The 21,814-nt window shown below is 41.3% G+C and overlaps 1 long non-coding RNA gene across 1 annotated transcript in view; it reads right to left on the bottom strand.

Moving 5' to 3' along the window:
• Nucleotides 1-21,814, bottom strand: part of LOC309861212 — a 40,889-nt gene that overhangs the window by 18,014 nt on the left and 1,061 nt on the right. The window contains exon 2 of the long non-coding RNA XR_014309817.1: nt 5,998-6,162. This is a non-coding gene — a long non-coding RNA (uncharacterized lncRNA). The remainder of the gene's footprint in view (nt 1-5,997; nt 6,163-21,814) is intronic.

Here is a 21,814-nt window from a genome sequence, read left to right as displayed (position 1 = left end):
TTGTGATCTCTCTCCTCTGTCAAATAAATAAATAAAATCTTTAAAAAAAATTTTTTTTAATTAAAAAAAAAATTCTCTCTCTCCTTCTTACCCTGCCCCTCCCCTCACCCCCACTCATGCTCTCTCTCAAAAATAGATAGATAGATAGATACATACATACAAATAATAATCCTGGGGAATGTTTTAAATAGAAAGAAATTTTAGTTTCATATTACACTAAAAAAGTTCAATGTGAAATCATTTCTACCTAAAATCTGAAACTTCAAGAAATTCAGATTTTTTTTTTTATTATTTCATCAATGCCTAAGTTTAAAACTACCACCAAAATTGGGTATGAGTAATGATCATCTCTTGACCAATGAGGTATATTTTAAATTATTTATTTTTTAAATATGCCATTCATTTACCTATTAAAGATTCAAGAAAGGTGAAAAAAAATGCAGCAAAAACTCTTCCTCTGATGCTGTCCTCCAGCCATCTGTTCCTCCTCCAAAAGACAACTAATGAGAGTGGTTTCCTGTGCCTCTTCCATAGGTATCCAATACATATTCAAGCATGTACATTTCTTTTTTGTCCCCTGTTAGCCAAATACCATTTTTTCATAGTTCTCTGTATTTTGCTTTTTATTGAATATATCATGAAAAGCATTACGTGATAAAACAGAAAGAGCATCCTCATTCTTTCTTATGATTGTATGCAGCAAAATTTATTTCATGACTGCCTTACTGAGAGAAATTTAGGTTGTTTCCAAAATGTTCTTATTAAAAGCAATACTTCAATTGAAAAAAATGGCCTTGATCATAGACCATTTTGTATATGTGAAATATGCCTGTCATATACATTTCTAGATGTTTTTGCTGGGCCAAAAGGTAGGTACATTTGCAATTTTGATAGCTATTGATGATTATTTGATTGTCTGTTTTTCCACCTTCTCATCAATTACAATTCATAACATATAATTCAGAAACTTCACCAGTTCTGAGAGGTTGAAAACCAGTAATGAGGCATAAATTGAATTTGCATTTCTCATGTTGTAACTGCAAAGGAGCCATCTTTTCACTTGTTAGAAATTACTCCTATTATTTTTTAATAAACTCTCAGTTAATGAGAGTCAAATGCAAAATCACAAAATTACAGCACAGTTGATTAAAGTAAATAAATGTCCTTTCTCTCCCCAATATAAAGATGAGCATCTTTCTTTATGCAAATGATGTACTTTTGCAGAAGTGAACAAAGTAATCTTTAAAAGAAGCTAGAAACAGGGGTGCCTGGGTGGCTCAGTGGGTTAAAGCCTCTACCTTCCGCTCAGGTCATGGTCCTGGGGTCCTGGGATCAAGCCCCAAATTGGGCTCTCTGCTCAGTGGGGAGCTGTTTCCCTCTCTCCCTGCCTACCTCTCTGCCTACTTGTGATCTCTGTCTCTGTCAAATAAATAAATAAAATCTTAAAAAAATAATAAAAAAATAAATGAAGCTGAATACAAATACATAAATAAATACATAAACACATAAATAAAATAAATAAATAAATAAAACAAAACAAGCTGATTGCTTGGCCACTTCTGTCTTAGGTCAATCCAACATCAGTTGTGGTAAGACAAATGTAGTCTTAATACTGTATTTACTGTGTGCCAAATGCAAATATAGGCATTTTACTTTTCTTTTCTCAATTAATCTTCAGTTAATCTCAGTTACCAATCATATAAGGTAAGCTCCATTTCACAAATGATAAACTGAGGCACAGGGAGTCCAGGGAGCTTGCCTAAGTCAACTCAGCTAATACATTCACATGGGTACCCAGGGATTTTTTGAACCCCAGAGTGTCATATATAACCACAAATTTATATTACCTTTCTGGAACATGGCTTTCCAACATTCCAGTGTTCCATTTTGAATAATCCCAGTCCATGAGTGAATGAATTCAGCTTCTTGGGACACATGTTGCAAATAACTTACCTGGGTGAACTATGGAGGATCAATAACCAGAGGAATTTTAGGACTGTAAAGTAACATTCAACAGATGAGGACTGGCCTGGCTTTATGAACCTTTAAGAATTAGGCCAAATGTATCTCCCCAGGATAGCTTTAAAAATAAACCCAATAGGACTGCCTGGCTGGCTCAGTCAATGGAGCATGAGACACTCAATCTCTGGGTTGTTCAAGCCCCATGTTGGGTATAGAGATTACTTTAAAAAATTAAATTAAATCTTTTAAAAACATTTTTAAATAAACCCAATAAAAGAAAAAAGAGTTTTTTTCTCATTTAAATATAAAACATTTTTATAAGTAACTAGTCAATATTCTTTTTGATAAAATACACCTTGCCATGTGAAAAAATGTTGCTATTTAAGCAAAATATTATAATGTAAGAAATATATAATATTCTGTTCATCTAAGTAAATTTAAGGATTTAAAGATTAGCCTCATATATAGGATTCACAGCGTGAGGAAAAGTATGACTTGGCCTTGGAGAAAAATGTCTGAACCCCTGAGCCACCCTATTTTTTAATAAAACCTTAATGAGAACTTTGGAAAAGCTTCCTCTCTGGGAGAACCACTAGAAAAATCCATTTTCTATGAGTGGATGAAGTCTCAGGCAGGACGAAAGGCTTGGCAAAGGAGAGGTAGGACTCCCTCTCTGGGTATTTTTGTGCTCGGTACAAAATGCACAGCTGTAAGCAGTGGCCTTCCTGGGCCTTTCAGCCTTAACTACTTCTCTTTCTTGGAAAAGCCTTTGACACCCTTCAGAAGACCCTTGAGATCTTCCTAACTACCTTGGGTATTTTGTGCCAGAGAGTACCAGGTTGGGGTTACGCAAGACAGCTTAAGTTTCTTCCTTCCTGTATCTTCTGATCAGTGAACTCAAACCACTCTCTTCTGGTATACCCAAAAAAGAACACAATAAACACAATAAGAACACAATCTGCCAACAGGAACCTATTCATGGCCATTATCAACAGTGCTAAGGATACTTTCACCTTCCATGGGCCACTTGTACTCAGGGGGCTCAATATTTTATAGCCGCTCCATCTAATTCCAAGAGTTTCTTTCCAAATAAAGCATACATAAGTTTGCAGACAAACCTTTTACCACAGCAGCATTTTTTAATCCCTTTGTTTCATCTCCTTCTCTCTACTATACCATTTACAGGAATTATTACCAAAAAGCCACAGCCCGCCACTGGACACACTGGGCCTGGGGGGTGGCTTGTGTTATCTTGGGAGCCTTTTCATCCTTTTGGTTTCCAATCCACATCTTGGCTCTTGGTCCTGCTTTGTGTCCAGCATCAAGAGATCAATAATAACATTATATGACTCCTATTTCTGGACCTACTCATCGTACTTACCGGGGAAAGATGAAAATCACTCTAAGTCATGAGGGTATAGGCAAAGTGAAGGATTTACCATGAAGCTTCTGAACCCACACTTGTGATCAAAGTGCTTACACACTAGGATCTATCCCTAAAATGATAGAGGCCACAGTGACTTCTTCTGTACTCTGTGTAATAGAGAATTAAAATCTCAACCAAACACTCATCCATTTTTCTTAAAAATTTATTTATTGATATGGCAGAGAGATAGAGAGCATAAGTAGGCAGAGGGAGAGGGAGAACCAGGCTTCCCGCTGAGCAGGGAGCCGGATACGGGGCCCAATCCCCGATCCTGGGATCCTGACCTGAGCCAAAGGCAGCCGCTTAACCCCCTGAGGCACCCAGGTGCCCCTCATCCATGTTTTTAAGGACATATGAAACCATATTTGAGAAGAGTTCCTCTTTCTTGGAGTTTCCTCTGTAGCCCACCTTTTTGGGTTGGTGGCGTTGTTTTCATCTGTGAGCAAGCACGTACCAGGAGCCAAAATTCTTACAGAGGTATGCTATCTTTGCTCCCAGACGTTTGCGTCTCTACTGCTTAGGGATCCTTTTTTGGTCAGTAAAGCAGAGTAGTTGCCCTTACAGCATTCTGCAGACAGATTAGTCTTGATATGATTGCTATTCAGGCCCTATTAATAGATATGAGGTTAATCATTTAAAGGACTTAAGTGCTATTGTTATACAAAGTTATGGCACCAGACAGAAATGCATTAGAAGCATTTTAGCTCCACTGACATATACTAGAATTATTTTCTATTTATCAAGTTTCAGCTCAAGATACGGTGATAGATACATTTCTAAATCTCCTGTATAGTCACGTTTACTACATTGCTTCTTTGATGCTTAAAACAAACATACAGAGATACACATTTATGGAGAGAACTACACATAGGGAAATAAACATAGAGATAATTGTACTGTTGTCCGTGTGTGTATATGTACACACACACACACACACACACACACACGCATATGTATGTATCTTCATATATAGAGAGACAAAGAGGAAAAAAGAACCAAAATTTGACAGTGGCTATTACAGGATTATGGAAGCTTCTTTAAATTTGGGTCTATTTTCCAAATGTTCAACAATAAAACTATATTGTTTTCATAACAAAAAGAATTTTTAAAAAGAATTAGCTAACTTTGGAAAACAGAATTTTGACTAGAGACTGTAAGAATAAAGACAAAGGGAACTTCACATAAACACTGTACCGTTAGTAAAGACTAAGAATTCTGAAACTACTGTATGCATAAGCTGGAATTGAACAAATACACAGTAGCAGAAGATGGGATCCGGTTTTTTCACCTTTGGAGTGGAAAATTACAGATAAGCTAGGAAGAAGTCTAAAATGAACCTTGTGGTATGCATAGAGCTGGAGACATGTGTATAAACTCATGTTGAGCTTAACATACAGATGAATGGATTCAGTAATAATTACAGATCTGTGTGTAAACATGGGTTTATACATATATTTCCCAGCTCTATCCTTTGAGCTCTGTCCTAGAAGCAATGATACCCCAGTATCAGCAATCAAACCCAGCACCTAAATCTTGGTTTCTAATCGAATTTTCCAATAAAAGGAATCAGAAGTCCTTGAAGAAATGAATAATTCTACTGTTGGGACAAGGTATATATAAGATGAGTCCGGACCATTTCACAGTGCCAGAAAGTAAGTGAGTGTTCAGAAACAAGATGACGGAAACATGTTGAAGGGAAGCAGGAACTCACCTAGAAGAACTCCCAATGGCCAAAGCCGGAAAAATCAGAGCAACAAAATAAATAATGCAGTCGTAGATTATAACCCAAAATATAAAATAAAAATCTGTAGTGCCATACTGATATATGATTGGATAAGTAAATAAAAGAGAAAAGACATGTAACCCAAACAAAAGAACCCCAGCTAATTTATATAGATATTTCCTCCTCAAGGAGGTAGAACTTAACCCTTCATCCCTTTGAGTGTGGGCTGTGTCTAGAGGCTTACTTTAAAAGCATATGGAAAAGTATAAGAAAGTAACTTCACAGCAGGGGAACCTGGCCCTGCAAGGGCCAGATGAGTAAGATTAACATCTTCAGTGATAAATCATGTTGACAGGATATGTTCTTGATATGATGTTCTAAGGAAGACCCTTCACCTCTGTGGTCCTTCCTCTCCAAAATCCATAACCCTCACATTAGAAAAACATCATCACACAAACCCAAAGTGAGGGAAATTCTATTAAGTATCTGAGCAGTATTCCTTAAAAGCATCAAGGTCATCAGAAGTAAGAAAAGTCTAAGAGGCTGTCACAGTACAGAGGAGCCTAATGAGACATGACGACCACATGCAGTGTGGTATCTTGGATGGGATCCTGGAACAGAAGAAGGACATCAAAGGAGAACTAAACTGAAACAAGAATATAGTATGGAGTTCAGTTAAGAGCGACACATCAGTGTTGGTTCCTTAGGTGTGAAGGATGTCCCACGACAATATATATACTATGTGGACAGTAGGGGAACCTAGAGCAGACTTCTAAGAATTCTCTATATTAGATTTGCAAAATTTGTATAAATTTGAAACTATTCTAGAATTTAGAATTGATTTTTAAAAAAAGAATTAGAAGTGTATTTTTATATAAATACATACTTGAGGGGCGCCTGGGTAGCTCAGTGGGTCAAAGCCTCTGCCTTCGGTTCTTGTCATGATCCCAGGGTCCTGGGATCGAGCCCGCATCGGGCTCTCTGCTCACCAGGGAGTCTGCTTCCTCCTCTCTCTCTGCCTGCCTCTCTGCCTACTTGTTGTGATCACTGTCTGTCAAATAAAAAAAAAAAATCTTAAAAAAAATACATACTTGAATCAGAATTCCTATAGAGAAGGTAAAGAACAGAATCAAGTAAACACCAAGGTGAATATCATTTTCATATTTTGGCAATACAGCATAGTGGATAAAGCATTCAAGCTTAGGTCCCCACAGCTGGGTTCAAATCCCAGCTCTCTCACTTATTGACTATGTAACCTTAAGTGAGTTATTCAATCACCCCGAAACCCGGTTCCCTTATGTGTTACCTATGGATAATAAAACTGAATATGCACTTCTCAGGGTTATTCTCATATATGAAAGCATTAAGCATAGTGTCTCCTGTATGATAAGTGTGCTGGCTACAATTATTATATTGCATTTAAACATTTTAAAATTAATTTTGATTCTTTAAGAGAGCGGAGGGGGAGAGGCAATGGGAGAGGGAGAGAGAGAATCTCAAGCAGGCTCCACATCCAGCATGGAGCCCCATGCAGGGCTTAATCTCAGGACCCCAAGATCATGACCTGAGTTGAAATCAGGGGTCAGATGCTTAACCGACTGAGCCACCCAAGCACCGTTATTATATTGCATTTAAATGCAATTATTATAGTGTATTTATTATTACTATTGATTCAAAAATATTTAAACTCTCAGGGCTCCTGTCTGGCTCAGTTGGTGGAGCATGTGACACTTCATCTCAAGGTTGTGAGTTCAAGCCCCATGTTAGGTGTAGATATTATTTTAAAAAATTAAAAAAAACAACAACACTTTTTTTAAACAAACAAAAAACACTGTTTTAAAACCCCAGAATATCTACCAGAATATTACTTTAAAAATTTAAAAAAAAAAAAAAAACACTTTTTTTAAACCCCAGAATTTCCACAGGGAAAAACCATTCTTGGCTGGATCTTACTCCTTATCTAGTTGATGAATGTCTTAGAGCTGCTCCCATGCAGCCAGCATTCCAGACATTGACCAGACCAGAGTGTGCTCCGGAGCTGAGCAGGATGCTAGGAAAGCCCTGATCCAGACCCACCTCTCTGACTGCCTGGGAAGCCAGAATTCGCCTGGAAGTGCTCATTCCCAAGAATGGGTGCTTTCTCCATTTCCTGAGGAAGTCTGAATGTAATTGAAGTATTTGTTTCAATGTGTGGTTGTGCTGGGAGAAAGGCTGGTTATTTGAAACAAGTCTAGCTTTTGCTAGGGAACAAAGGAAACAAGTTTGGGATGACATATTCCTGGTAGTAAATACATCAGACCCAATATCCTTTAGTTGTTCTCATCCTAGGATCCTGACGTTCCTATGTCGCATCGGTCCCGAATGTGACACAGGAAGCTGAGTCATACAATCTAATATTGTGCCCGGCAAGGGTATCTCTGAAAATCAAGTTATACCGCGAAGTCTTAGCAACCCAAGTCTCTGCACTTCAAATGCTTAACACAGCCAGATTAATCCTTCTAATGGGTTGTTTCTGACTGGAATTTACCAAGACAAAGTGGCTTCTTCTATATCACAAGAACGTACTAATGTTTTTGTGATATAGAAGGTTTTCCAACGATCTTATCCTTTCCGTATATGCCACCCAGCGCCCCCACTCAGAAAGCAGTCATCTGAATTGTCCTCAGGCTCTACCCTCATCTCTTCTCTCCGCACGTCTGTCACCTATTAATAACTGTCTCTGGTAGCATATCCGGAAGGTATTTCGACTCTGCTGAGATGCTGAGAAGCCGTATTTCTTCACTACAGAGAAAAAGAAACCACAACTGGTCATCGCCATGACTCACGCAGACTTCTAGCACCACACCCGAACAGCGCGATAGGACTCAAAACGTGGTCAGGGTTAACCAAGCAAGTAAAAGCCATCACACAGAGCACGATTTTGTGTATCAACATGTACCTAATGCCGACTCTCTTTGGTCACCTTTTGTGATCCACTTGTTACAGATCATTTCACATTACATAGTTAATGGTGTTGGGCCTAGTTCTGTTTTTGTTTCTTTCTCTGCATGTCTGCTGTTTCAGGCTCAGATTGGCACAGGAGCACAATGTACTCTTTCTGAGACGCTCTTGCATGGCCTGCGAGTTCATCAAATGTCCGGATTTACTTTCCTTTTGTTGAGAAAGAGTATCACTTTGGCTATAATATTCAAAGTTATTTGGGGGCACTTGCATAATCCTCATTTTTTGATCCACTAATTTCTGGAGAGGGGAGAGTTGAGAGCTTACACCAAGGACCATTTGGAACATTCTCCCAACCCATTCCAGTTCTTCTTCTCCTCTGGAACAGAATCCCAGGGGCCAGCAGGGCTCCATGACTTAGCCCCTTCCTCCTGCTCCACAGTTGACTGGACCAAAGGTAGACCTGACCTGAACTGACGCAAATGGGTTTGCCTTCCTCAATGGGAGGTGGGGACCAGATAAAGAAATTAAGAGGGAGATAGATTAAAACTTCCTAAGTGGCACAGCTGTGACTTGGAGCATGCAGACGAAGGATTCACTGTGGGAACTGACACTGCAGGAAGCCAGCCTACAGAGAGGGTTGGGGCAGGCCCACGAGGGAAGTGGAGAGGTGAGACCGAGACGGAGGAAGGCCGGCTTGCTTGCAGCCCTCTAGCAATGAGTTGCCCTCTCCAGTGAGGTCCAGCTGCATTCAGCCCTAGTTCTTGGAGGTCCCTATATCCTTGGAACTGACATCCCTTCTTTCTGTTTTACCTAGAACAGTGGGCTTTTTCTCTTGCTTAACAACATAAGAGTCTTCACAAATTCAGAGCATAACTAGAAAACATCTCCTCTCACTACCACACATCACTTTCACCAATTCTCCTAATGGGGAAAGGCATCTCCATTTGGCTGTGGGCTACCAGTCAAATCCTTTCCTCCCTGTTTGGTGTTCAGAGGAGGGGAAGAAAAGTTGTCCTAAACCTTCCCTTTGCCTGCCTGTCTTCTCTCAGCCCTATGCACCCATCTCCACCGGAAGCCACTGTTTCCCCCACAAGAGGTCTTCCCGCGCCCACCATGCATGAACCATGCATGGTTCTCCGTTCCTAGTAGTTTTGCCCATTGTTGTTCTTGCTGTAAGGTCTCATCCCCTTACTATCTAAATCCTGCACACTCTCCTGGGACCAGCAAAACCCCACATACTGTGAGAACTGGCCAATCACTTCCTCACATTTTTCTCTTCCTTTTCCGATCTATTTGAAATATTTCTACTACATATTTACTGTCCTTGAAACATGTTCAAGATGCTAGTTGTGTGGAAAATGTGTTTTCAAAATAACATGTACATTACAGAGCTCCCTATAGAGCTGTATATCAATAAGTTAACTGTGTGTTCAGATTGGGGAGTAATTTTATCTCAGTTTTATTTTCCTGGTTTATGTTTTCTTAGTTTTTTTTTTAAGATTTTATTTATTTATTTGACAGACAGAGATCACAAGTAGGCAGAGGCAGGCAGAGAGAGAGAGAAAGAAGCAGGCTCCCCGCTGAGTGGAGAGACCAATGGCGGGCTCTATCCCAGGACCCTGGAATCATGATCTGAGCCGAAGGCAGAGGCTTTAACACACTGAGCCACCCAGGCGCCCCTGTTTTCTTAGTTATTTTTATAATAAACACAAGACATAAAATAAAAATAATATGAGGAAAAGTCTAGGCTCCTTGATCTGGCTTTTGGGGACTTCCATAATTTGAGTCCTCTTGAATCATTCTCATTTACTGATGTTAGCTTCCATTTTCAAATACATTGCAACATATTTAAAAACTCAGGTCCTACTTTCTTATTTTTTCTTACTCTTCATTTTTCTTGTCCCTCAATTCTGATATAACAATAAGTTATTGATTAACTTATTCTTGATAACATCAGGGTAAAGTCGTACAAAAGCTTATACTATGTATAACTGTGTACACTCCTTTTTTTTTTAAGATTTTATTTATTTATTTGACAGAGAGAGACACAGCGAGAAAGGGAACACAAGCAGGGGGAACGGGAGAGGAAGAAGCGGACTTCGAGCCCACAGAGCAGGGAGCCCAATGCGGGGCTCAATCCGAGGACTCTGGGATCATGACCTGAGCCGTAAGCAGACTCTTAACTTTGCCACCCAGGGGCCCCCAACTGTGTGCACTCTTTTTTTTTTTAATTTATTTATTTTCAGCATAACAGTATTCATTATTTTTTCACCACACCCAGTGCTCCATGCAATCCGTGCCCTCTATAATACTCACCACCTGGTACCCCGACCTCCCACCCCCCCACCACTTCAAACCCCTCAAATTGTTTTTCAGAGTCCATAGTTCTCATGGTTCACCTCCCCTTCCAATTTCCCCTAACTCCCTTCTCCTCTCTAACTCCCCATATCCTCCATGCTATTTGTTATGCTCCACAAATAAGTGAAACCAGATGATAATTGACTCTCTTTGCTTGACTTATTTCACTCAGCATAATCTCTTCCAGTCCCGTCCATGTTGCTACAAAAGTTGGGTATTCATCCTTTCTGATGGAAAGTGTATATGGACCACATCTTCCTTATCAATTCGTCTGTTGGAGGACATCTTGGTTCTTTCCATAGTTTGGTGACTGTGGCCATTGCTGCTATAAACATTGGGGTAAAGACGGCCCTTCTTTTCACGACATCTGTATCTTTGGGGTAAATACCCAGGAGTGCAATTGCAGGATCATAGGGAAGTTCTATTTTTAATTTCTTGAGGAATCTCCACACTGTTCTCCAAATAGGCTGCACCAACTTGCATTCCCACCAACAGTGTAAGAGGGTTCCCCTTTCTCCACATCCCGTCCAACACATGTTGTTTCCTGTCTTGTTAATTTTGGCCATTCTAAATGGTGTAAGTGTGTCTGTTCATATCTTCGGCCCATTTTTTGATATGATTGCCTGTTTTGTGTGTGTTGAGTTTGAGGAGTTAATTATAGATCCTGGATATCAACCTTTTGTCTGTACTGTCATTTGCAAATATCTTCTCCCATTCCGTGGGTTGCCTCTTTGTTTTTTTGACTGGTTTCCTTTGCTGTGCAGAAGCTTTTCATTTTGATGAAGTCCCAAAAGTTTATTTTCGCTTTTGTTTCCTTTGCCTTTGGAGACATATCTTGAAAGAAGTTGCTGTGGCTGATATCGAAGAGATTACTGCCTATGTTCTCCTCTAGGATTCTGATGGATTCCTGTCTCACATTGAGGTCTTTTATCCATGAGTTTATCTTTGTGTATGGTGTAAGAGAATGGTCGAGTTTCATTCCTCTACATATAGCTGTCCAGTTTTCCCAGCACCATTTATTGAAGAGACTGTCTTTTTTCCACTGTATATTTTTTCCTGTTTTGTCGAAGATTAATTGACTATAGAGTTGAGGGTCCATATCTGGGCTCTCTACTCTGTTCCACTGGTCTATGTGTCTGTTTTTATGCCAGTACCATGCTGTCTTGGTGACCACAGCTTTGTAATAAAGCTTGAAATCAGGTAACGTGATGCCCCCAGTTCTATTTTTGTTTTTCAACATTTCCTTAGTGATTCGGGGTCTCTTCTGATTCCATACAAATTTCTGGATTATTTGCTCCAGCTCTTTGAAGAATACCGGTGGAATTTTGATCGGAATGGCATTAAAAGTATAGATTGCTCTAGGCAGTATAGACATTTTAACAATGTTCATTCTTCCAATCCAAGAGCATGGAATGGTCTTCCATCTTTTTGTGTCTTCTTCAATTTCCTTCATGAGTGTTCTGTAGTTCCTCAAGTACAGATCCTTTACCTCTTTGGTTAGGTTTATTCCCAGGTATCTTATGCTTCTTGGTGCTACAGTAAATGGAATCGATTCTCTAATTTCCCTTTCTGTATTTTCATTGTGTGCACTCTTGAAAGATACAATATTTAGCCTTTCATTTTTGGAGGCCCTGTGACCACCATTTCTGCCCCCAGCTTTTTTCCTCTGCAAGTATCACATATTATATTTTCCCTTTTGTCATTTTAACACAAACGAGATGATCATGTGTCCAAATCATGCTGGTCCAATGTGAATGTTAATGTAAACAAATGGTAAGAAATTCATTCCTTCAGGGATTTTGGCTGAATGCTGTAAGTCAGCAGGCTCTGTGACATGGGGTATTTAAGTGGAGGCTTCAGAGAGGAGTCACCTAAACATGTATTTTCCTCTTTGTCTATGACCACGGGCCAGTTGGATCTGTAGCTGATTTATAATTAAGTACCATGGATTACTCAGTTCAGTCTTCTGTTTGTGTGTCTCCTCCAGGGTTTTAACTGAGCACTGTTTAATACTTCAACTAAAATGATATGAAATCAACTATCTTTGCTTGAAAATAGCTCTGTGACCCATTCACTTTGATTATCAAACAAAGCAAGAGGAAACATTACAACCAGAGATGGAGGAGACTTCAGGATTGTCTAGATCTTGCATGACCTGAATCGTGTGTCTTCTTAGGACTGTCGCTGACAGTGGTCATGTGACCTCGGGTCAGGTGACTATGGCAGGTAGGATTCTATATTGCTGAAGTGCATGGCCTCTAGCCTCAGTTAAATATAGGTCTGAATCACAGCTCTGATACCTGGCTGTGAGCTCTTAGGCAATTTGCGGAATCGCTCTGAGACTCGGTATCTTGATCTGTAAACTGAGCCTACTAATCTGTATCTTGCAGGGCTATTATTTTTAAAAAGTAGGTTACAGTGACCTTCTGATCTTTACACAGATTAAACATATGTCTTTATTTTTCTCCCTCCAGAAACCCCACTAAAAGGAGAGCAAATGAATTTAAAACAAATAGGCAAGTTATAAACCTCTGAGGCTAAAAGAATGGAACAGGAGACCATAAGGAGATCTGAGACCCACCCATTCATGGACAATGGCAAGTGGAAATGGAATCCGATGGAAAGTGACTCTCACAGCCTGTAGAGGGGCACCCTGCAGGCCTGCAGAGAAGTTACTGTCCAGTGGGCCAGGCAGAATGTCACTTTGTAGCTCCAGGGTTTAGAGCTGGGGCAGGGGCTGAACAGAGGGAGGCAGGGGAAATCACAGGTGGTAGTTAGTGACTCAGGTCCTTTCTTCTACCTCACACAGTGCAGTAACTACACCTTTCCAACCTCAGATAAGATGGGAGACTCACAAAGAGGACACTGGAGAGAGGATAAGAAAATTAGAGGATCAATTCACGACTTGCAACAGCAGGGAGATAGAATCAAATAATATAGTTCTCAGGACACTTCAGACACACTTATCCACTGGCCTCAGACTGACTTATCAAGGCAGAAACCAAGGTGGCAAAGGTGGCTTGATCTAGGCCACAGAGCAGATCAGGAAAAGGACTTGAGATATTTGGCCCCTAGACTTCAAGATATTTAAGAGACATGACAAAAAATGGATTCTGGGAGAGGCTACATTCCCAGTCCCAGGCACCAGTGACCTTTCAAGGGAGAAGAACTTTAATCATGCCTATTGAAACAAAGTGTTGCAATATCAGACAGCCTCTAAGGTCAGGAATACACAGTGAAAGAAACAGTAATGCATTGTCCTTGCCAGCAACCAAGGGCTACAGGGGGATGTGAGGCTTGCTGACATGAAACACACAACTGTTTTTAAAAACAAATCAAGCAGCATAAACCCGAAACTTCTATCAGCTTTATTTTTTTTAAAGATTTTATTTATTTATTTGACAGACTGAGATCACAAGCAGGCAGAGAGGCAGGCAGAGAGAGAGGAGGAAGCTGGCTCCCTGCCGAGCAGAGAGCCCGATGCGGGGCTCGATCCCAGGACCCTGAGATCATGACCTGAGCTGAAGGCAGAGGCCCGACCCACTGAGCCACCCAGGCGCCCCCCAACTTTAAATCCTGTTAGAAACTGTATAAGATTCACCTGTACGAAATTGCTACTGCTGTAGGTTAGACATTTTGAATATGGGCAGTTTCAGATGGTTCGACCTACTAACCAAAGTAGAGGGGCTTCTTTCCCTATGATTGGCTGTTTCTATAGCACAGACTTTCCTGTACAGAGGTACCAAAAACTCCTGCAACAAAAATATGAATGCCATGCGCTGACACTCTTCTGGGCCCTGGGGATAGCTCAGTGAGCAAGAGAGGTGAAGTCACTACTGGGTGAGTCAGACTTGGCTTCACAGGGGATTCCCACAGCCAGGGGCTGCAGAGCTAGTCTGACCTGTGATGAATTCCTGGCTCTGTGCTCTGTGAGACCATGAACAAGTGTGTGTGTGCGTGTGTGTGTGTGTGTGTGTGTGTGTGTGTTCTTTCCCAGGTTTGCAGGGCAGAGAATAAGTACCCTATAATTTGTAACTGTTACAATTATGAACACTTATTAAAGAAAATCTCCTTCAAAGATTTTATCATTTAAATAAAAATAAAATAAAATATTCTAACTTAAGTGCTAATGCTTCAATACACAGTGAGAAATAAATAGGTTTATTAGGTCAGGAGCATAGACTTGACAACATAGGACCTTTGTGGGCCAAGGGACGGTATTCTGGAAGAGTTATCTTGGAAAGGCCAATGAGGAGGTGAGTCTTCAGGTAAACTCTGAAAGTGACTTTTGAAAGAGGGGAAGAAGAAACAACTTTCATAAAAGCATCCAAAACCGTGCTCCTGGGAAATATAACCTAAAAGGTAGATTATTAGTCTTCACAGAGAAAAGTGTATTTTTAGGCTTTCTTCCTAGGAATGTTGTGGAAACGCAATCTAAATCGAAAAGGTAGTTACTCTTTCTAGATTAAATGCCACAGTCAGAATTCACATTCGCCAGGGACGTTTCTTAGTATAGGAGGAAACTGGAGAAGGCCTGAGCTCACTTTGAACTGGGGTCTTTTTTTTTTTTTTTAAGATTTTATTTATTTATTTGACAGAGATCACAAGTAGGCAGAGAGGCAGGCAGAAAGAAAGAGGAGGAAGCAGGCTCCCCGCTGAGCAGAGAGCCCCATGCGATGCGGGCTCAATCCCAGGACCCCGAGATCATGACCTGAGCCAAAGGCAGAGACTTTAACCCACTGAGCCACCCACGTGCCCCATGAACTGGGGTCTTTTATATTTGTGTCTTACTAGTCCCCATTATGAGTGTTATTAGTTTGCTAGAGTGGCCACAATTTTAGCTAAGACTGGCCTAGGACAATAGAAATTTATTGTGTCACATTTCGGAAGGCTACAAGTCCAAACGCAATGGGTCTGCAGGGCCATGCTGGTTCTGAAGGTGTTGGGGGAGCAGCCACTTGAGGCTGCTGTCCTAGCTTCTCCGTAGCTCCTTGCCTTACAGAAGCATATCTATATAAGGCATATCTATATATTCTCCCTGTGTGCTCATCGATGTCCCAATTTCTCCTTTTTATAACACCCATCACACTGTATTAAGGACCACCCTAATAACCTCAACTTAACTAGATTATTTCTGGAAAACCCTATCTTTAAATAAGGTTGGATTCCGAGATATGGGGTTAAGACTCGAACATACCTTTTTTGGAGGAACCCAACTAACCCTTAACACTGAGATAAAGGAAACTGATCTAAAGATAAAAAGTGATTTTTGGCTAGTATAGCATAAAGTGATAAGCAAAGGAGCTTCTTTGCAATTCTCACCACAGAATTATGCCGATTGAAGTAACAAGTGTGGCCAATGCCTTTGGAGTCTGAACTGCATCTAATTAACAAACAACATATAATGAAACCAGAAGGGTACCGTTGAGCCTGCAGTATGGAGAACTGAGTCGTGAACAGAGTTGTTGACCTTTCCTTCCTAGTTCTGTATATGGCACGAGGCAGCAACAAACCACCCAATGCGGTTTAAAAAGCAAAGTTAAAAATTCTAGGAATTCTGGGGGGCTGGGGGGGCTCCGTTGGCTAAGCATCTGCCTTTGGCTCAGGTCATGATCCTAGAGTCCTGGGATTGAGTCCCGCCTGGGGTTCCCTGCTCAGCGAGGAGTCTGCTTCTCCCTCTACCCCTCCCCCAATTTGTGCACTCGCTCTCCCGCTCTCTCTTTCGCAAAAATAAATAAATTGTAGAAATTTAAGTGATACGGTTTAATCTGTAAGTTATACATGCACCTAATATATATTTATTATCTAGAACTGCATTGAACAAAAAGGACTTTGTATGTGTTTAAAAAAATTGAGTAGAATAATAAAAAAAGACAGAAGTGAAAGGTAACTCTTCTCTCCACATCCCTAGTTCTCCCTAGTTCCTCCCCAAAGGCAACCACTACTTGTAATTTTTTGTGTATCATTCCAGAAATAGCCAGCAGAACAAATACATATGTGGTTATATAGAAAGTTCATAAAATAATATATTTTTTAAAGATTGATTTATTTATTTGACTGAGATTACAAGTAGGCAGAGAGGCAGCAGGGGCGTGGGGGGGCGGGAAGCAGGCTCCCCACTGACCGACAGCCTGATGTGGGGCACGATCCCAGGACCCTGAGTCCATGACCTCAGCAGAAGGCAGAGGCTTTAACCCACTGAGCCACCCAGGCACCCCGGAAGTTCATAAAATATATATCTTTTTTATTTTTTCATAATACTAAAATGCTATCTATGGATTCTTCACACTGCCTTTGTCTTTTTAAAGATTTCAGAGCACACACAAGCAGGGGAGAAGGAAAAGCAGGTTGCCTGTGGAGCAGGGAGCCTAATGTGGGGCATGATCCCAGGACCCTGGGATCATGACCTGAGCCAAAGGCAGACGCTTAACTTACTGAGCCACCCAGGCACCCCAAGTTTCTGTCTGTACAGATTTGCATATTCTGACATATCATATAAATGAATAAAATATAACATTTTATAACTGACTAGAATTATTTTTATATTCTCCAGGTACACTCTGAAGAACAGATAGCTGAAGTATCTTAGATTCACTTTTACCACTCCAGATATTAAATCACTCATGTAAAAATATAATCTCAATCCCCCACTCCATGGCATCATATATCTCACCCATATGCAAACATTCCACTCCAAATTCTATGACAAATTTTGTTTTGTATATAACAAAGAATAAATACGGGGAAGTGGTTAGAAGCACTAAACCACCTGATTTGAATGTTAACACTGTCACTTAGCAGCTGTGTAACCCAGGATAAATTGTTCAACCTCTCTGGGCCTTAGTTTCCTCTCCTATAACAGGAGGAAAATAATGTTTCCTACTTCATGAGGGTGAAACGAACAAATGTATGCAAATATATTCAAAGTCTTTAAAAACTTAAAAGTTTCTGGGGCAGTTGGGTGGCTCAGGTGTTAAGCGTCTGCCTTCCGCTGAGGTCATGATCCCAGGGTCCTGGGATCGAGCCCCGCATCAGGCTTCCTGCTCAGCGGGAAGCCTGCTTCTCCCTCTCATGCTCCCCTTGTTTGTCCATCAAATAAAAGAATAAAATCTTAAAAAAAAAAAAAACAGTAAAAAGTTTCTAATACATAGTTGTTCTAATACATAGTAATTACTATATATATATATTTTTTAAGATTTTATTTTTTTATTTGACAGAGTTCACAAGTAGGCAGAGAGACAGGCAGAGGGGGAAGCAGGATCCCTGCTGAGCAGAGAGCCGGATTCGGGTTTGATCCCAGGACCCTGGGATCATGACCTCAGCTGAAGGCAGAGGCTTTAATCCACTGGGCCACCCAGGTGCCCCTACTATATGTTTTTATTTATTTACTGTCACTATCAGCTGTGAAAGCCATTCAGTAGAATTAGTACCCTGGCGTGTTTACATAGTTCTCCTGACCTTCTAATCCTACATAACCAGAGACCATTTCAATTACAAGTGTCCTTCTAAATTCCCCAGTCTATGTCTTTCATCTTTTGAAGAAGGACGTTTAGCCTAGAAAGAAACAAACAGTGTGTTCTTCTTATGCACCCATAAATGTTTATTGAGGACATATTGTATGCCATGCACAGCCTCAAGTTCTGTGAATAAGACCAAATGATCCTTTCATCAGAGTCTAGCAGTGGGTGCAGATCAACAGTCTGACAGGGACCAAAGAATGTGTTAGTATGCACAACGATTTCCCCTCAGGACCCTCCAGGAAGAATGACATAATTGCAGAAGGAGATGAGAAAAAGAAATAAGACAAGATAACATCTTCTGATTGTTTTTCGGGGAGTTTATAGAAGAACTTTTAGAGCATGGGGGAGATAATGGAAGTAGATAAAAAGAGAAAGTACTTCTAAATGTTTTGCTGAGCGTTCTCATTGTGTGCCCACTCGGGCATTTGCATTTTCAATTGCAGTATGAGGACTGCCCTATAAATATCGAAATGTTTTTAGTTACTTTTGGGATACCAGACTCATGTTTCTTTAAATATAAACTGCATTTAGGATTAGACCATGAGTATCTTGGACTTTATATGGACAACAGACAATTGCAATAAAATGCAATGCTGTGGAAAGTTAGCCCTTTGGGAAAGGAAAGGGAAGAGAATTCCAGGCGGTGGGATGAGCAAAGGCAGAAAGGGGAAGAGCCCAGAACGTTCCAGGATCTGAAAGCAGGAGGGCAGGGCTGGAGCACAAGTACACGAAGGCATAAGGCATTAAGGGCTGTCCAGGACAAATCCTGCAGGTCCTGGGGGGACGTAGTAAGGGATCTGAACTTCATCCTGTTGGACGTAAACAAGCAAGAGAGATGATTCAGATAGCACTAGTTAGTTGTTGGCCGTAGGAATACACTGACTCAGAATTGAGCTCTCTTCATGCACCCATGGACAGCCACAAACTTACAGGAAATTAGTAAGGAAAGCAAAAGACTTCCAGCTTATAAAAAGGCTTATAGCTTTCTAGCAAATAGGGGTGATTTCCACCTACTTCCTTGTTTACTGCTAGACCTATACATCAATTTTTTTTTTCGTTTTGCTTTAAAAGCACTAGACAAAATTAGAAAATTTTAAAAAAGTGTTTTGCCTTCATTTCTAATCATTCTTTGCGATCAAAATTTAAAACTGTTGTTTCTATGTATCTTGATTGCCAGTGTTAACAGCATGGCCACTGTATGAAACAAATTGTTCTTCAGTGATGCTTCTGGAAAGCCCAAGTCGTGATAAAACGGGGAGAAATCTAATTAAATGGATAGTATTTTCAGGCCTGATGTTTAGTTAGAGAGCAACCTGACAGCATACTTTAGTAATATTAATTCGCCCCTCCATCCTACCTGCAAAGTTTTCTGGTGTTATATCGCACCGAGGATTGTCATGGATGTGATGAGCTACCTGAATTCCTGTCAGGAGTAAGAGTCCTCATTCCAGCTCCTAGGAGTGCCACCAGGAGACAGTCCTCATCTCTCAGCCCCCTTTGGGGGTTGCCCCAGCTTAAGGGACGCAGCTCTCTCCCCCAAGCCATGCTCCCTTCAGCCATACCCATGGACTAGTGATGCAGGCTCCTAAGGCCTCAGCCCTCTCTCCCCAGCCTCCACCTGCTCCAAAGGGCACCCTGTCATGGTCATTCCCTTCAGGGTTATGGGGGGCCTCTACTGGCTCTGCATCCCATTCGACTTCTCCCTTGACCCATCCTTCTTTCCCTCCCACACGGGTTGATCCTATGAGTCCTCCTGAATAAATCCCTGAAAAGGGGATATGATCCCACTCCTCTTTGGTCCACGTGGACAAGAAACAGGAAGTTCCGTCCTGCTGAAGAACAGGGCCTGAAGGTATTTTGCAAGTGGTTCACTATCAGCAGGCATGAGACAGTAAAGGATGAGAAGTAAACCCTGCGGGCCTAGTTAGAGGTATGTGGGCGACTGAAGTTCTTGTTTGGTAACCGTGAAAACTAAAAAATACTTCATCTGCTGTTTGGTCTCTTTCCTCTCTTTCTCCTCTGTCCCTCCATCTTTCCATCTCCATTCTTTCTCCTGCCTGCTACCCCACCGGCCACCCGCGCGAGCCTGAAAAGCAAGGTGTCTTACTTAGTCCACTCAGGCTGCTGTAACCAAAAACCACAGGCTGGGGAGCTTAGACAACGGAAATATTTTTCTAGCAGTTCTGGAGGCTGGAAGTCTGTGAGCAGGGTGCCAGTATCATTCAGCGAGGGCTCTCTTCCCAGCTGCAGACTTCTGCTCGTATTCTCACATGGCAGAAGGGGCGAGGGAGCTCTCCTGGGGCAACTTTTCTAAGGGCACTGATCTCCCTGAGAGCCCCACCCTCATGAATTAATCACCTTCCAATGCCCCCACCTCCTGATACCACCACACTGGGTGCTAGGATTCTAATATTTGAATGTGGGGGGCACAAAATTTCAGAAGCTCCTCCACCCCTTGGCCTCTGGTACCTATGTCTTTACTAGCTTCCTTCTGCCCCACTGTAGCTCCTTCTCAGTTTCCCACTGGTTTTTTCTCGAGACTCCATCCTGTCTTTCTTTTTCTCGTTTTACATGTTTCCTGATGAGAAGTGATGAGGTCCTGCACAGCTACAGCATTAGCGGAGATGAAGAGAAGGTACGAAGTGGAGGATACCCAAGAGAGGTTTCAACTCCATCAAGTCAAGCATGAGGGGAGGAAGGAGCCCTGGAGCTCTCCTCCTCCCCAGAGAGCCCACCCCATGGTCAGAGTGAGAAGTCCCTCAAGATCCTATAGCGCTCTAGGCATACCTCGGCCAGCCCTTACCCTTATCCCATGATCATGTGATGGGGAATTTGTCTGTCTTTCTTCCTAAATTGTGAGGTCCCCAGCACCTCCATGGAGCTTGACACACTGCAGTCATCCTGTTACTGAGTAAATAAAAGAATAAAGTACTTAAAATGTGTGCAAATAGGGGCGCCTGGGTGGCTCAGTGGGTTAAGCCGCTGCCTTCGGCTCAGGTCATGATCTCAGGGTCCTGGGATCGAGTCCCGCATCGGGCTCTCTGCTCAGCAGGGAGCCTGCTTCCTCCTCTCTCTCTCTCTGCCTGCCTCTCTGCCTACTTGTGATCTCTCTCTGTCAAATAAATAAATAAAATCTTTAAAAAAAAATGTGTGCAAATAAAAATATAGTAAAAATTGCCATATATATTTCAAATGATCTTCCCTAAGATGCTCAACTGCTGGTCGTGGTATCAAAGTTCAAATGCCTCACTGACCTCAAGAGAAAGTGAAAACACCACCCTCTTCTTCAACTTATTTGTAATTCTTCTTGACTCATAGTCATCAACGCATAGTTCAGCCCATAATTGTTCTGCTTAAGTGACTTCCAACCCTTCAGCAAAGCCTGAAGGCTAATGTCATGATCTCTTACAGATTTTGATATCAATTATATCACCTAGCACGGTAGCTCTTAGTAAACAGTAAATGGGCAAATGGATTGATTACTCCTAAACTTGGACCAGCAGCTACAGCCACACCCGTAGGCTCTTTTGCATTTCCTGAACAGCCCCACCCTTTCTACTTCTGTCCATATCCCACCAGCCAGCCTGCCCACTCAAGCCTCCTCTCCCTTCCTAAAAACACCCAAACCCAGACAACCCCAAAGTCCCAAAACACATGTGTACTTATTAATACCTAACCATCTTTCATTGTCACCCAAACGGTCATAAAACTGACTGGTTTAAGTTCAATTTTAAATACTCCATTAGAAAACACCTAAAATTTTCATCAACAAATCATTCTTCTTTCAGACTTAGAATAAAGGAGTCAGGGTTCTAAAACCTGAACCTAGGGCCTATAGGCTCTGAAGTAAGGAAAAGTTTCTGGTTCCTTGGCCTAGAGATG

Source organism: Mustela nivalis, assembly GCF_964662115.1.
Source record: "Mustela nivalis genome assembly, chromosome: 3".
NCBI classification, from domain to species: Eukaryota; Metazoa; Chordata; class Mammalia; order Carnivora; family Mustelidae; genus Mustela; species Mustela nivalis.
This window is presented reverse-complemented; position numbering and strand designations above follow the sequence as displayed.